Below are 11,276 nucleotides of genomic sequence, written 5' to 3' on the forward strand. Positions count from 1 at the left end.
CAATCCACTGACTTGTCTCCCTGTCTCCAGTCTGACCACTTCAGATCTACCCTCCACACAGCAGCCAGAGTGATCTTTCAGAAACAAAAAATCAGATCCTATCATACCTCTTATTAAATCCTGTTAATGGCTCCCTGGGGCTCTAAAGATAAAATAACGTGCGAGGTGATGTCCTGTATGATCTGGGCCCTTTCACTGTCTCTGGCTTCGTTTCCCATTACTTCCTTCCCTCACACCGGGGAAGGAGGCAATGACGAAGTGCAATCAAGGTAATGTGATGACCTGAGGCCGTGTAGTGTAGACACTCAGTCCGAACACTTTACATCCTCTAAGTCTATGCTTTCCTACGTTATACAGCTAAATGTACTTTGTGCTATGGATACTAGGGTCTAGGTCTCAGAACCCAATTGGATAAATACAATCAATATGATCACTTACAAATGCTTATTCATCAAGAGTTGCAAATTGACTATATTCCAGAAAACAGTAATCTTAATCTCCTTATTTTTTTCTAAGTTACAGACATACTGGAGTTCATTGGCATATGGGAGACAGTGGACAAGGGCAGGCAAGAAGGTCCAGGCTCTAAAATCTGGAGAAGTCACAGGGTCCCGGATGCATGAGGCCGACGAGCAGTTGAGGGAAAGGAGGTCAGGTAAGGCAAGTGGGGCCCGTGTAGATGGGGTGACTCAAAAGTCTGAGAGTTGTCAGCACAGCGCTGTTCAGTCACTCAATCCAAGAGCAAACCTCTGAGTGTTTACTTTGGTTTGGTTCATGTCTTATTTGAGTTTCCTTGTCCATTCTCTAGTGTATTGTAGTCAGAAAGAACTCAGGGTCTTTCAGATGAATTTTATTCCTCACTTAGCCATCAAGAGTTAAAGCTAGTCCATCATCTAATCGTTCATTCCCTCGCCATTTACTAGGAGACTGCCGTGTGACAGACACTCTGGTAGGTGCTGAGATATATTAGTTGGAGTGCTAATTTCTATTTAAAAACAGCCCTAAAATCCGAGTGGCTTAAGTTTTACTTTTGCTCTGATCACAGTCTTGTATGGGTCAGTGGAAGAGACTTTTCTCCATGCAGTCATTCAGTGCTCTGAGCTCCTTTCATCATGAATTTCACCTTCTTCTTGGTCCTTGGAGGCTTCTTTCATTCAATGAGCAGATAGAGAATGAAGAGATTTGAGCCAGGCCTGGAAGGGGCACATTTCACATCTACTCACATCACTTTAGCTAAACTAGTCATATGGCTTCTCCTAAATATAAGGGACACTGGGAGATGCAAACTGCCTGTGGATCTAAGAGGAAGGGGTGAAGACCAATATTGGAGGTCACCAGTAATGTCTATGGATGGGGCTTATAGAGCTTTAGCTTTATAGTCATATGCAAAGAAATTGAGATCTCAAAATATGACAGCCAAGGGAATATAATGGAAGAACACAGGGTGAGGGCAAGGCAAGCATTGTTAGAGAACTACTGAGGAAGTACCATTTTTTTTTTTTTGAGAGAGAGAAAAGTAGAGTCAACTGTGTAAGTATCATTATTGTCCTTGGATTTTTAAATATAGACAAGAGAGCCTGTCATTTATACTTTCCAAATGCCACTTACTTGACCTAAAAGTAAGAAAGCCAAGTGAAATAAGTCATTTTACAAGTCAGTTCCATGTTGGCAGAGCAGCACTCTTTGCCAGGTCCTGAGCTATGTGGGCACTGAGGATACAGAGATGGATGAAACCAGTCCCTGTCCTCACAGCATTCTCAGCCCAGCGAGGAGGGGTGCACATAGGCACGCTGGGAGCTCGCTCTGCACTCCTGATCCCACGATACCCTGTGCTGTGGGAGGGCAAGCAAGGAAGCCATCACCTCTGCTCGGGGCCATGGATAGCAAAGAGCACGGCATTGGAGCCTTGGGGATGTGTGGGGTTATGACACGAAAAGGTGGGTTCCAAGGACAATTGAAGCAGAGAGAAAAGCACAAGCAAAGACGTAGGGAGATGAGGGCATATAGCTTGTATCAGGCATTTCTCAACAGCTGGTGGCTTATTTCAGTAAATCTCAGTGGTCCTGAGAAACACCTTATAAAACAACTGTTTATCCTAATAGCAAATTGTTTAAAATAGTCACATTGGTATCTCTTACTCCAGAGAAAGACTATTATATATGAAATTGTGGTGGGCATTTTAGATATTTTTTGTTTCCTATTGAAGAAGAATTGTTTTCTCATGTAAATATCAGAACAGCAGAAATATTTACAGCCATATTTATGCTATTTCATATTGATTCATTTTAATTTAACTTTAGGTCACGTGTCAGACTGTTCTAAGCATTTTACGAATGTTTGCCTATTTAATTCTCATGACAACCCTATGAGGTAAGTACTATTATTGTCTGCATTTTACGTATGAGGAAACTGAGGCACAGAAATATGAAGGAAGCTGCTGTAGACCACACAGCCAGTAAGTAGCCTTACAAGGGTTTAGGATCCAAGCAAACCAAAGCTCCAGAGTCTGGGCTATTTTCAATCATTTACTCATATCAAACAATATAGAATGAGATTTATTTTGTGATACTAGCCACCTTGGAGTTCCCAGAAAGATGATACACTTCAAGGGGTGAGCAGAGTGAGGCGGTCAAGGTGTCTAATTCAAAAGTGTGACCTCAGCGTAGGCCCTGAAGATTAGTTCTCTGGAGGGGACCGGACCAGGGGGAGCTGTGAGGACAATGTGGTCACAGCCCGCTGAGCTGCTGGGAATGGCTGTGGCAGAGAGAGGAAGGCAGAGCTGCAAAGCAGACTGTGTGGGGCAAAAGCAGCAGGCTCTGGCAGCAGGTGGCAAGGAGAGTGCAAGAGAGGCACGACTTTCCAGCAGCGTCCATCTGTCGTCTTGTCGCTTGTCTGCCAGTTGAATTTAGCCACGTGACTTCTGAAAGCAAACTGCCCTTCACCTTAGAGCGGACTGTTGACAAACAATAATAGTACTTCCAAGCGAAGAAGTGAAGCACTGGCTTGGTCAGTGAGCGGTTCTTGAAGGAAATAGGACTGAGAATTTCCTGTTCAGAAACTCTTAAAACACAGACCAGCCACCATCATCTGCACTGAAGGACCCCATGGGGCCCAAAGGCTCTTGTATTAGTGATGAATCCTGCCCTGCTGTGGCTTCTCAATGTAAACATGAGAGGAGACAGGAGAGGGCAGTACCAGGGCCCGGCAAGCCTCCCCTTAGAGCAACGCCAGGGATGCCCCAGGCCCCCGACAGCTCTGCAAATGAGTTCGGTGCTGAAATGAACTGTAACTGTTTGAACATTAGTTGCTTGTATCAATTCAACCCACTGGACTCTGTTTTCAATGGTCGTGGGTTTTGTTTGTTTGTGTGCTTTTCTTTCATTTGGCCTTCTTTCACCAGACTGCCTTCCCTTCCAAGAGAAGCATCTTTGTGGATTGAGTTTTGGCCTGGTGGTTAGGACAAAGAGGTCAAGTTCCTTCTTCCCTAGCCTTTTCAAAGCCAGGTTGCTAGCCTTGAGCAAGTCGTGAAACTTTCTCGGCCTCTCTGCTCTCCTGTTGCCCCAAAGCGTGCTGTGTTTCCTCAGCACAAGACCCACTCAAGTACAAAGAGTTAAGATGTGAAGTCCTCCGAGCCTACCAGGCCCGGGGCTTTCCGCATGCCCTCAACGCTGCCCTTAAGTGATTAGTTCAGAAGGGTGTTCAGACTGACAGACAGGAGCTCTTTTAGCCTTCAGGTGAGTGACAAGCCATTCTGTCCCAGATCTGCACACTCTCCTGTTCACAGGGCTTGACACGGAGCTGTGGAACTGTGCCTTAGCTGTTGCTGGAGCTATGTATCTCTGGGAACACGTTCCTTCCCTTTGTGTCACACCCAGGACACAGCTTTGTCCAATTACTCTTCTGATCTATCCCAGTGGCTTGTTATTTTATTTTAATTAAATTTATTATTTTTTCTTAAGGACTATAAGTTGCTTGACAGGAACTGCATTTGTGATTCAGATGGGAAATGGCTTTCTCAGCTCAGTTATTTTACCCCATCTTTAAAAAAATTGAGATATAATTGACATATAACATTGTGTAAGTTTAATGTGTTGATTTGATGCATTTATATATTGCGATATGATGACTGCCGTAGAATTAGCTGCCACCTCCATCACATAACATAATTATCATTTTGTCTTACACCGTCTTAAACCGATGAAGAACTTGTTTTCAGATAGGAATTCATAGGAGTGTTAAAGGTGGCTATAGCATAAGCACAAGTCATGAAGTGTTGACAGGTACATGGGGTAACTGATTTCGGTCAGTTTTAAAGGTCAACACGTCTTCCTTCCTGCTTCCAGTCCCTGGGTTGAAGCGCCTATAAACTAATGGGCAATTTTTGTTTTACAAGGTTTCCTTAATCCCCAGGCCAGATGTGTTAAATCTCCCCCAGGTTTCTCTTAACGAAGTGACAGCAGGTTTTAATCTCCTGTACACACTGCAGCTGCTGTGCAAACATTTCATTAACAAAAGAAAAGTGGGAAGCATTAAACCTGTGGGTAACTTGTGCCTAGCATTTGACATCAGTAGACTTTAAGATGCCCCAAGTAAGGATAAATCTGTGCGCCTTAAATTCTACTTTATTTCAACAAGCTTGAGTAGTCATAACAAAGAAATTAAACCCCATTTAGGGAATTAAAAAATGTAAGAAGAAACTCTGAATTAGTATTCAGCAACACAGTTCTCTAAAAGCATATGTGGCAGAAATAATAAAACAAAGCAACTTCGAGACAAAAATTCACATTCTGGATGGGAAAGCTATAAAATGTGAGGCAGGCAAGTCTTTTAAATGAAAAACTGTTTGATATAATATTTACATATTGTCCTTCATACGTTTTTGAAATTATGTCGACATTTGTTCTCAAGATACAAAATTGTTCAAAGATAGCTGGAAAGTCAACACTGGGACTTTGATTTGTCTTGGTTTTATTACCATTAAAGTGATTTATTATGTTTATTTCATAGTTCTCTTCCCTGAGAATTTTTAATATATTGCTGATGTTTTATTAGTTGGAGAATTTTTTTTTATATCAAAGAACCTGCCTATGGATTCTGTACTTACTGGTATAAAAAGTAAGGACAAATCTCTACTGCCTTCCTAGCTCATTTTTATTTGAACATAATTCATACTATGTACAAACAGAAATATTTATCACCTACTTTCTATCTTAAACGGTTCAGGCTACTATACTTTTAGGGGTACGCCCCTTCCTCCGTGTAGTCCCTCCTAATCCAATAGTAGAAAACGATTTCCTGCAATCTTCCCATAGGGCTTTTTTATACTTCTCTCATTGTATTCATCATATAGTTCACTGTATTATAGTTCTTTGTGTACGTGTTAATCTTCCTATTCCATAGTGAGCTCCTTGAGGTCATGTACTAGGGCTTATCCAAAGTTGTTTTTACCCACAACCAACACTTGGCCACAAATGTCTGCTGAATGAAGCCCTTGGGTAGAACACAATGCTTATGGTGGGGATCTTACTTTCCTCCTCTTCAGCTATTTGTTTCAGTGAGCATGCACTTTTATCCCCAGTGGTATACTGGGTCTGGAGAGGGTTACGGGGCTAGGGTGAAAGAAAGGTAAAAGACATTTCAGGGAAGAAATTTGCCAGTCAACAATAAACATTATCTGGAAGTTTAATAAAAATAATCTTGTAGTTATTTTGGATTAAATAAATTCATATTACATTTAAAATTTCCATCACAAGAGAAGTCCTTGAAATCTAAACAAAAAGGCTATGTCTCGGCAATTCTTCATTCCTTTTCCTGTAGGTGATATTGATTTTTATTTAGAGGTGGTTGACTAGGCCTGTGTCTGGGGAACCTGTCACCAGGGAAACTGTGTAGTTCTAATGCGTACAAAGTCTTTCAAACCTTCATCTTTAGGAATGACCTGGGGTGCTTGTAAATGCCAGGGACTTAGGACCAGAGACTTTGTTTCTCGATGTCTGGAATGGGGCCCAGGAAAGGGCCTTCTAACAACTCCCTTCCCTGTCCCCCTCAATACGCACACACTCAACACCAGCAATGCAAGTGGCTCTGATGCAAGTGATCCAAAGACTACACAGAGGCACCTTGTCTTAGGCCTTCCTAGCCTACTGCCCACTTACTAGTTCATTTTCAAAGTCCATATAAGTACTGAATACTAATACAAGTACTGAGTACGAATATACTGAGTACTGAGCACTAATATAAAACACGAATTAGTACTAATTAGTAAAGTAAGATACTAATTAGTCCTAATATTAAGTACTAAAGTACTATTAGTATTGAGTATCAATATAAGTCAGTATTAGTGCTGAGGACTAACTGCCGGTTCTTGGGGAGAGAAAATCTCAGAGAAAGTGACATTTGAGCTAGGCCCTGAAGAGTGAGAACAGAAATTCAGAAAGACTTTCCAAACAGGAGGAACAGAGAACAAAAAGTTTTGGGAATCAAAAGGAGCACGTGTAGCCAGGGAACAGCAAGCAGGCTGGTGTGGTCCAAGTCAAGGTCAGAGGGAGAGTAGTGTAAGAGTCCCAGCTCGACTAGTTGCTAGCTGAATGACCTTGGAAAGATACATAACCTCTCTGAACCTCAATTTCCTCACCTGGAAGATGACAATAACACCTACCAAGCTGTAAGAATTAAAGAAGATATATGTGAAGCACGTCGCATTCTTCTGGCTCAAAGTAGGTCTTTAAGAAATAGTAGTTGTTATTATTAATACTATCCATATGGTTCGAATTTTCCATCAGTAAAATGAATACATGAACATAAGGTAAAAAAAAAAAAGAGAGATAGACTATAAAATTCAAAAAAAAAAACCTCATCCATTTATTCATGAATTATCAAGGGAATTGAGGCACAATTGAGCTAAGCTTTAATCCTCCTATTCATTGAACTGCATCTATGGACAACTTAAAATGTGTCCAACACTGGGCAATTCTCTCAGTTCTCTTTTCCCTTTTCAATGTGTAGACACAGCCAGGTGGCAACTTTGTTCTATTTCATCAAAGAATAAAACATCTTAATCCTGAAATCCTGGCCCAGTCATAACCCATACACCCCCTGCACAAACAGGATCTGTTTCTCCAATAATGGAAATTCCCCATCACCTGGGGGATGCAGTCAGAGTTCCTTAGTACAACTGCATACTTTCCAATCTCTGGTTGCTGCCTCCTCTCTCACCACCAGCTTGAAGTAGCATCTGATAATTCAGGAGAATTCATCTCACTAGAACATAGCTATAACTTAAATACAGTCTTTCCCACCAAAACATAAAACTGTTAGCAAAAGCAGAAGTCTTGAATATTCAATGTTTATTCTAGCAAATGAGTTCATCTTTTTATAAGTACTTTGAACAGTGCCTGGCTCTTGGTAAGTGCTGCCTACATGTTAAATAAAATAGATAAAATATTTTCAACCTTATCAGGAGAGGGAACATGCTCACTCTCTCCTCCCTTTCTTAAGATTGCCCCCGAGTGCAATCTGGTTTTTGTGGGTTTCTTTTCCTCAATTGATCATTCCAAAATAGATCTCTTAGAGAAGCCTTTCTCAGCCCAACGGTCGGAGCTGTGTGCTGTTGGGTGAATTATTGGAGCTGAGAAGGGAAAAAAGAAGAGAACAAACAGATACTAAAGAATAAACATTTGATTGCTAGTTTGTAGACAAGTGCTTGAGAGAGTTCTAGGATTCTTAGAAATGTGTTTTACATGGAGGCTGCATAATGCAAATCTAAATATATTACCTTCCCTACCTGTTATCAAAGTCTGTGAAGAGGTATAATTATACTCTTGTTCTAGACAGTACTCTTCATCCCTGCTTTGATTATTGCAAAGTATGTCAGATGCATATTTGAGCGTCACAACAGCACCCATTACATAAGTAAAAGCCCAGCACATTGGCAGTTTACACATCTTCTTCACTGAAGCAGGAAGAGGGTGTTAAACTTTATTCATATAAGTCTGTAGTTTCAGTAAATTCAAGAGCCCCTTTGGGGCTGTCCTAATTCCCCTGTACAAGATGCTTGGGGTTTTTCCATTGGAAGGTTATTTTCCTCTGTTCTTCAGAAACTTCTCCAAGAAATTTCTACTCCACTTTTTTGTGACTCCATAAATTTGCATTTTCACTTGTGCCGGTGAGTGTTTTAATTTATGCTTTCAATAGGTTATAAATAGCCACCTGTCCTGAGCACTTATCTCATCACTAAGGCTTGTTGAGTAGGCAGAACTCAGCACCCATGAAATCCCTGATCCCTGAACTTGACACACTCGCAGCCTAGTGAGAGAGACAAGACACTGAAGAGTAACTAGACACTCATTTCAAATGCAGTACAGGCACACCTCGGAGCTATTGGGGTTCGACTGCAGACCACCACAGTAAAGCAAATGTTGCAATAAAGTGAGTCACGTGAATGTTTTGGATTTCTGGTACCTATAAAAATTATTTTTATACTATACTGTAGTTTATTAAGTGTGCAGTCGCATTATGTCTAAAAAAACAATGTACATACCTTAATTAAAAAATACTTTATTGCTAAAAAGTGCAAACCATCATCTGAGCCTTCAGCAAATCATGATCTTTTTGCTGATGGAAGGTTTTGCCTCGATGTTGATGGCTGCTGACTGATCAGGGTGGTGGTTGCTAAAGGCTGGGGTGGAAGCAGCACTTTCTTAAAATTAGACAACAATGAAATTTGCCACATTGATTGACTTTTCCTTTCACAAATGATTTCTCTGTAGCATGCAAAGCTGTTTGATAGCATTTTACGCACAGTAGAACTTCTTTTAAATTTGGAGTCGATCCTATCAAACCCTGCTGCTGCTTTATCAACTAAGTTGATGTCATATTCTAAATCCTTTGTTGCCATTTCAGCAGTCTTCTCAGCATCTTCACCAGGAGTCGATTCCATCTCAAGAAACCGCTTTTTTTGCTCATCCATAAGAAGCAACTCCTCATCCCTTAAAGTTTTATCATGAGATTGCAACAATTCTGATTACATCTTCAGGCTCCACTTCTGATTCTAGTTCTCTTGCTCTTTCTATCACATCTGCAGTTACTTCCTCCACTGAAGTCTTGAACCTCTCAAAGTCATCCATGAGGGTTGGAATCAACTTCTTCCAAGCTCCTGTGATTGTTGATATTTTGACCCCTTCCCATGAATCACAAATGTTCTTAATGGCATCAAGAATGGTGAATCCTTTCCAGAAGGTTTTCAATTTATAGTTGACCCTTGAACAACACGGGGGTTAGGGGTGCCAACCCTCTGTGCAGTCCAAAACCCACGTATAATTTATAGTCTGTCTTCCCCTTATACGCGGTTCCTCTGTATTCACAGTTCCATATTGGTGGGTTCAACCAACCACAGATTGTGCGTGTAGTACTGCAGTATTTACTATTGAAAAAAAGATCTGTGTATAAGTGGCCCAGCACAGTTCAAACCTGTGTTGCTCAAGGGTCAACTGTACTTTGCCCAGATCTATCAGAGGAATCACTATTTATGGCAGCTATAGCCTTATGAAATATATCCCTTAAATAATAAGACTTGAAATTTGAAATGACTTCTTGATCCATGGGCTGCAAAATGGATATTGTGTTAGCTGACATGAAAACAACATTAACCTTGTTGTCCATCTCCATCAGATCTCTTGGGTGACCAAGTGCATTGTCAATGAGCAGTAATACTTTGAATGGAATCTTTGTTTCTGAGCAGAAGGTCTCAACAGTGGGGCTTAGAATATTCAGTAAGCCATATTGTAAACAGATGTGTTATCATCCAGGCTTTGTTGTTCCATTTATAGAGCACAAGAAGGGTAGATTTAGCATAATTCTTAAGGGCCCTAGGATTTTCAGAATGGTAAGTGAGCCCTGGCTTCAACTGAAAGTCACCAGCTACATTAGCCCTGAACAAGAGAGTCAGCCAGTCCTTTGAAGCTTTAAAATTAAGTATTGACTTCTCCTCTCTAGCTATGAAAGAGGCCTCTTCTTCCAACAGAAGGCTGTTTCATCTCCACTGAAAATCTGTTGTGTAGTATAGCCGCCTTCATGAATGATCTTAGCTAGATCTTCTGGATAACTTGCTGCAGCTTCTATATCAGCACTTGCTGCTTCACCTTGCACTTTTATGTTATGGGGATGGATTCTTCATACCTCATGAACCAACCTTTGCTAGCTTCAAACTTTTCTTCTGCAGCTTCCTCACCTGTCTCAGCCTTCATAGAATTGAAGAGAATTAGGGCCTTGCTCTAGATTAGGCTTTGGCCTAAGGGAATGTTGTGGCTGGTTTGATCTTCTATTCAGACCCCTAAAACTTTCTCCACATCAGCAATAAGGCTGTTTTGCTTTCTAATCATTCATATATTCACTGGAGTAGCACTTTTAATTTCCTTAAAATACAGAAGTTTTCTTCTGTATTCACAACTTGGCTAACTGTTTGGTGCAAGAGACCTAGCTTTCAGCCTTTCTCGGCTTTCGACATGCCTTCCTCGGCTTTCGACATGCCTTCCTCGGCTTTCGACATGCCTTCCTCACTAAGCTTAATTATTTCTAGCTTTTGATGTAATATGAGAGACGTGCAACTCTTCCTTTTACCTGACCACTTAGATGCCATTGTAGGGTTATTAATTGACCTGATTTCAATATAGTTGTGTCTCAGGGAATAGGGAGGCCTGTAGAGAGGGAGAGAGATGGGGGAACAGCCGGTTGGGGGAGCAGTCAGAACACACACAATATTTATTGATTAACCTCATGGTCGTATTTGGGAACAGTTCATGGCCCCCAAACAATGACAGTAGTAACATCAGAGATCACTGATCACAGATCACCATAACAAATATAATAATAAAGAAAAAGTTTGAAATACTGTGAGAATTACCAAAATGTGGCACAGAGACATGAAGTGAGCAAATGCTGTTGGAAAGATGGCGCTGATAGACTTGCTCAACACAGGGTTGCCACAAACCTTCAATTTGTAAAACAACAAAGTGTCTGAGAAGCGCAATAAAGTGAAGTGCAATAAAACAAGGTGTGCCTGTACTCATAAGTACTCATTTTGTGCCAGGTACTGTACTTAATACTTTTCATGCCATAATCCCCACAATAACCCTGTGAGGTCGAGATTAGTATTATCCTCATTTTATAGATGACAAAATTGAGAGATGGGAGATATGGGAGCACATCACAATACAGGTTAATATTTGGTCCATTGGAGTCACCCTGGTTTTGCCTCAGTGGGGATAAGAAGTAGACAT

At 41.0% G+C, this 11,276-nt stretch overlaps 1 pseudogene; it reads right to left on the reverse strand.

Moving 5' to 3' along the window:
• Nucleotides 1-8,599: 8,599 nt before the first annotated feature.
• Nucleotides 8,600-10,636, reverse strand: LOC137756462 (tigger transposable element-derived protein 1-like; annotated as a pseudogene).
• Between the last annotated feature and the right edge of the window lie 640 nt (nt 10,637-11,276).

Source organism: Eschrichtius robustus, chromosome X, assembly GCF_028021215.1.
Source record: "Eschrichtius robustus isolate mEscRob2 chromosome X, mEscRob2.pri, whole genome shotgun sequence".
Classification (NCBI taxonomy): Eukaryota; Metazoa; Chordata; class Mammalia; order Artiodactyla; family Eschrichtiidae; genus Eschrichtius; species Eschrichtius robustus.